Source organism: Tamandua tetradactyla, chromosome 8 (assembly GCF_023851605.1).
Source record: "Tamandua tetradactyla isolate mTamTet1 chromosome 8, mTamTet1.pri, whole genome shotgun sequence".
NCBI classification, from domain to species: domain Eukaryota; kingdom Metazoa; phylum Chordata; class Mammalia; order Pilosa; family Myrmecophagidae; genus Tamandua; species Tamandua tetradactyla.
The window spans coordinates 124,758,429-124,764,928 of NC_135334.1; positions in this window are offsets into that span (position 1 = coordinate 124,758,429).

Consider the following 6,500-nt stretch of genomic DNA (forward strand, 5'->3'; position numbering starts at 1 on the left):
GGGAAGCCCGGCTCCCCACGCTGTGGTTGTGGGCAGTGTCACAGGCGGTGTGGCCCTCCCAGAGCCTCTCTCATCTTAGCTCCTAAACGAAGGCACAGCTCCCTAACCATGGACAGTTCCTTCCATGGCTTCTTAGAAAGAGCCTTGATGTTGGCACCAGATGGGCTCGTTTTGATTCCTGATTCCTCCTGTTACCTGTGCAGCCTGGACCAATTCTTAACCTCTCTGACCTGCTTGTATAAAGTGGAGCTGATGATAATCCCCACCTGGTCTCAGAGGTTGTTGAGAGCATGACATGAGACCGTGGCACTGAAAGTGTTCTGTAAGCCCGGAAGTGCCGTGATGGACCTGTCCTCCCAGGCTCCTGCCTGCCAGGCCAGAGTGTCAGGGACTCGGTGCTGCTGAGGAAAGGGTAGTGGCTCCATTCTATGAGCATAAGCCCTTCCTAGAGCATTTGTCCTAAACCCTGTTGTACACACGGGTCATGTCAGGTCGTAAACTGAGTTAGCTGGGGTGGTGGAGTGGAGGTGAGAAGCAGAGGCCACCGATGACTCCTGACCTTACAGGGAGAGCTTTGCCCTGGAGTCTCGCCCTGGTGGCAGGTCCTGGCAGATAGCAGTGAGGGGGCAGGAAGCCAGGCTCTACCCCTTCTCTTCTGACGGTCTCATCTCTCCAAGCAGGTCCTTGGACACCAGCCTGACTTGTAAAGTGGGGAGTAGGATACCTGTCTCCACTCTGACATCTCATGGGCATCTCGAATTAACTGTTCAGAATAGGTCTCTTGATTTTAGGCCCCACCTCCAAAATCTGTTTCCTCCCGATTCCATAGATGTCACCTGCAGCCAGCCAGAATGCACGCCCGATATTCCTGGGTTACCCTTAACATCTCGTTCTCTCCATCACCCCCCACCCCAAGCCATCCTCAAGACCTCTCTGTTCCCCCTCTAAGGTATATTTCAATCTCACCCATGTCTCACCTGTGCCGCCGCTGTCTGAGACACTGTTGTCTCTTGCCTGCAACAGCCTCCTAACTAGGTTTCCTCCTTCAGGGCTGTGCTCCCCTCCATCCCACTGTATGTGCAGGTCCAGCGGGGTGACTGTCCCTCTTACAAGGCTTTGAAGGCTGCCCGCCGGTTGTGTTTGGAATGAAATCGAAGGTCCCCAGTGGGGCCTATAAAGTGCTGCTGGAACTCGCCAGCCTCCTATTGCATTCTCCTTGCTCCTGACACTGCAGCCGCGCTGGCCTTTGTCCACTTCAGGAGCACACCAGGTTCATGGGCACCTCAGGGCACTGTCCCAGGTGTCCCCGCTGCCTGGTCTGCCCTCCTCCTTTCTTCCCACGGCTCCTTTATTTCCATCCTTCAAGTCTCAGCTAGGGGGTCACGGTTACAGAGGGGCTTCTTCCCCCACACCTGGTCCCAGTTATTCTCTTACCGTTTTGTCTGCTGAGCTGCTGCTTGCCTGGCTCGACCACCCTGTAGGGTGCCTGAGGGCAGAGAGTTTCTCTGTGTACTGAGCACCTAGGGAACAAACAAATGCAGAAATGAGAGGCTGCCCCTGTGGCTCGGGCCTCAGCACCTGTGTGGCTGGGGGTGGGCCTGTAACTCCTGCCCAGGAGGCAGGACCAGAGATGCCAGAAAGCGCCACAGGGGCCCGGAGCCGCCTTCTGGGTTCCTCTGCCCACGTGGCAGTTAGCACTACCCACTCCCTCCGGACCTTGACCTTGACTGTGACCTTCCCTCCTCCCCCCCACCGCATGTCCCAGGCACCTGGACCCTCAAGGCCTCTGAGACTGCCCTGGGGAGGGCCTGCTGCGCTGGACTTGGGGTTTCCATATGGAAATGAACATGCGGCCCCTGGTCAAGCGTTATTAGTCATTTCAGGACCGCGACAGCAGGGGACTGAAGCCGGCTCCCGGCAAGGTTGCACACCCACGCTGCTGACCTGCCCTCCCCCCAAGGCCGCGCCCCCACGCTGCTGAGCCGCCCCCACGCGCACTGTGGCCGGGGCTCCTTTGCGGAGGCTCCCACCCCTGGGTCCGCTGTCCCGCGGTGTCCGGGACTGTGGAATGTGGACTCCGGACGCGGCGCCGCTGGTCAGGGACACGGGCCGCTGCCCGCTGGCCTCACGTCCCTCAGACCCGGTGGTCCCTGGCGCCCCGCGGCGGAGCGACCTTTCCTTTCTTTCGTGGCCGTCCGGGGAGGCGGGAGGCGGGTGGGGCAGCGGGGTGCGCGGCAGGACGCGCCTGGGGCAGGGCAGCGGGGTGCGCGGCAGGACGCGCCTGGGGCAGGGCTGCTGCTCCCAGCGGCCACCCACGTCGGTGGACAGCCAGCCGGGCCACCCTTCCCGAGCCTGCTTCAGGGGCCGGAGCCGGGCTGTGACCGCGAGGAGAGCGGGGAGGACCCTGGCTTAGGTTTCCTGGCCACCGAGTCTGACCTGCATGCGCTGAATTATTCAACTGATACACATTTATAAAGTCCCGTAATTGTTAATGTGCTCGAATTTATTTTTTATAGGTGATATAGTGTTATGAAAGTCTGATGGAAAATCTGCTTCCTTGTCCCCAAGGAGCCCAGTTGCAGTCATTATAACCAGGCTTGGTTTCTTTATTGCATTTTATCAGAAGTGCTGTTTGCATAAACAGGCAAATATGTGCGTCCTTCTGGCCAGTGGCAGCATTCCTCGGCCGCGGGCGCCTCCTTCCTCCTTGGCAGCACACCTTGGCGAGCCTTCTGTTTGTTTGCAGAGAGCTTCCCCATTCTTTAGGAGTGGACAGGATTCTCGCCTCATCGTGTCATGGTTTGTTTAACCACCTGGACTCTCAGATTCTCCCAGGGTTTGCTGCTGCGCACCGCGGGGCCTAAACACCTTTGGTGACATTTCGCCGCGTCCCTGGGTTTCTCCAGAGGAAGGGCGAGGCCGGGCTCCCTGGAATTCCGGCATCCCTTCGGGTCCCAGGGTGGGCACAGTGATCAGTGCAACGGTGAGTCCCGCTGAGCCCTGGGTTTTGACACGTGTGGACTGGGTGCCACTTCGTGCTAGCGCTGGGGTAAAACCCTGGGAGAGGCGGGGGGTTGGGCAGCCGCGGTCAGGGACGCGGGTGGGAGGGCAGGGGGGCCTCTGGGAGCGCCCAGCGCTGTGCAGAGGCCAGCAGGGCGCCTGGCCCGCCGCTCTTGCCTGACTGAGCAGCTCTCGGGGTGGTTCCGGGAGACATGAGAGTAAACGCAGCCCCTGCTCCTGTGGGTGCAGAGTCCCTCACTCATGGCAGGAGGCGGGCGGCGGGAGGCCCTGCTGCCCTCTGATGCCGCGTCTGCAGGAAACAGCGTGTCTGGCTGCCCATGCTGCCCACTGCGCGGGAGGCGCTGGAGAGGCAGCTGGGCCGGCCAGGGGGCCGCGGGGGCCCTGCCCGCCTGCTGGGCCCCGGTCTCCCCATGCCCCGGCCCCAGGCCGCTGGGTCCGCGCCGCCCCTCCTCGATGGGCCCCGCGGCCTTGGCCAGAGCCGGGCCCAGCAGGCCCCTGTGGACATTGGGCTCGTGGCCGCCCCCCCCAGTCTATTTTGGGTCCTGTTTTACCAGGATGATTAAACAGAGGGAAACAGTGGAAACCACAGCACAGCCGGACCCGGTGGAGGAAACGGCAGCGCGTGTGCGGGCGGGGCTGAGCTTGGTGCAGGCCCGGGCAGCCCCGAAGCCCCACCCCGGGCCAGGCAGCCTGGCTCGAGGGACTGCAGCCGCCTTTTCTCGGGAAAAGCTTTGTTTTCCTGGGAAGAAGAATGAACAGAAATCCCAGCTCAAGACACCCCCCTCGCCCCCTGCCCCGGCTCCTGGGGGTCCCCTGGAGGCAGCAGTTGGGGGGATTTGCTCCTTGGAGCGGCAGGACACAGGGTGCTGACCCCTGCCCGGTCCCCAGGGCCAAGGCGCTGAAGTCACCTGTGCCCCTGCGGGCTCTGCTTCCGCAGCTGGCCGTGAGGGGGCCCAAAGGGGAGGAGCTGAAAGGAGCAGCCCCTGCAGCCCCCGCGGGAGACCCCTCGACCCAGGGGACCTGGGGGAGGAGAAAAGGCAGGGCTCGGTGGCCTTTGGTGCTTCTGCTCGTGGAGCGTCTACCAGCCCCTTTGCCGGGGGCCCATATGCCCCTCCCCGGGCCTGCGGGGCTCCCCACCCGGTCTCGGCCACCCCGTTAAGCCTCCCCCCAACCCCCGTGCAGCTGAGAGCACAGGGTGGGGGTGGGGGGCTGGTCCAGAAGCAAGAGTGTAGTTATGAAACTCACCCCAACTGTGGTAAAGTTTGTATGAAACATAAATGTAAAATGTGTCACTAATAATTTTTATATTGATTATATGTCAAAATTATAGTCTTTAGCTATTTTAGGTTAAATGAAACATATTGAAATTAATTTCACCTGTTTCTTTGTACTTTTTGAATGGGGCCACTAGCAAATTTGAAGTTGCATCAGCGGTTTGCTCCCTGTTCCTCTTGGACAACTGGCCTGGATGGCCGGTGCTGGGGAGGGGCTGTAGGGGCAGATTTTAAACTGGTCAGTGCCTCTAGTGTAAATGTTTTAAAAATGCATCATTTTACGGGCTCTGTGGCCTGTTACCAGTGACAAGGACCAGGGTCATGAGGCAAGGGAAGAGCCCTGGAGAGCAGGGCTCAGCCCGGGTGCCCTCTGCTCGGGCATTGGATTCAGGTCCTGCGACATAGGGCGACCCGGGTGTGCGTCCCAGGCCTCTCCTTGCAGCGTGGCTGGAAGCCCAGGGGGGCCCTGAGGAGCACCCCACCCCCAGGCCCCGGGCGCGGGCTTGTCCTGTAGCGCCTGCTGGGTAGCCCACAGTTTCCCAATTCTTCTTAACAAAAGCAATCAAAACTCAACTTCACTAAACCAAACCAGACCTGTAGATTGTGTTCTCCTGCTCCTGAGGCTTTTCCACAGCTCAGTTTCAGTAAAACATTTTGGTTTTGATGTATAGGAAAAAGTTAAAGGCATTCTTTCCGTTTATTTTGAAGACTGATCCCACTCTCTAAGTGCTCTTAAATATGGCATCATGTTTTCAAATCCTCACGATCAACGGAATTATTGACTGTTGCCTGCTACCTGCAACTAGAAAAATCCCCATGGAGGACCCAGAAGGTATTCTTCACGTAGAAAGTATCCTTTCACAAACAAAATCCCAAATGACTGGGTTAAACTGAATTTGTATGAGCACCTATTTTTCCTAGCAGTTAGACAGCAGTGTACTTAGTGGTTAATTGTTAACCCTTTGGAGGCAAATCCTTGCTCTGACACTTGGAAGAAGCATGAACTGGACAAGTGACTTAATCTTTCTGAGCCTCATTCCTCATATGTGAAATGGGGTGCATAAAGCACGTACCTCAAAGGGCGGCTGTCATTATTAAAATAGTCCAAGTAAAGTTCGTGACGTGGTACCTGCCACATAGCAAGCATCCGATGAATGGTGATTGGTATCATTTGCTTATTTTAATTCCTACTATGAGCTGATGTGAGCTTTGCAAGTTGTTAAATGCTCTGCACATGATAATTTATATTGGTATCTTGAAATTTTTTCTCATTATAAGTAACATCTCATATTCTTTAAAGAAAAATCGGAAAATAGAGCAAAATATGGGGGGATGGGGGAGAAGGAAAGATCATCCATGATGCCACCATTTGAATGCAACCACTAGCCAGTTTTTTGGCTTACTTCTTTTCAGTCTTTTTCCTAGGCACAGTGTAGTTTTACCTTGTATATCTCACTTTGAAGTTGGTTCTCTCCCTTTAGCATTTATTCCCTTTACCTTCCTTTATCTTACTCAGCAAGTTTGTAGCCTGCCCCAAGCAAGTCCTGCCCTTCTTCCAAGTTATTTTATCTTCCTGTGTTTTTATGGATCTCTGTAGCTTATCTAGAATTGTTTCTGGAGTAACACAGAGTAGAAATCAATGACTCTCAACCCTGGTTGTCCATTAGAATAGCTGGAGAGACTTTAAAAAAATGCTAATCCTCCAGCAACATCACAGTTTAATAAAAATTTATGGAGTGGGAGCTAGGCATCCTTGTTTTTTTAAAGTTTTCCCAGAGTTAGTTTATGTAAATAACTACATACGTAATTACCTATAATAGCTTTTCTATATCATTATTGTTTTACCTTTCCTAAAAAGATAAGAGGGACACGCTACGAAACACCTGGCTTGTCACCTTCGAAAATGGCCATGTCTTGAAAAACAAAAGAAACTTAGAAATGATTCCAGATTCAAAGAAACTAAAGAGACATGGCAACTGAATATAATGTAGCATGTGGGGTTTCCTTCTGCTGTAAAAGAGATTTTAGGACAATTTGAGAAATTTGAATAAAGTCTGAAGATTAGACAATAATTTCACATTATTGTCAATTTTTAAATTTGGGTATCTGTTCTGTGAGAGAATTACCTTGTTTTTAGGAAATACACAATAAAGTATAAAGGCATCATGTCGGTAATTTACTCTCAGATGGTTCAGAAAATTTATA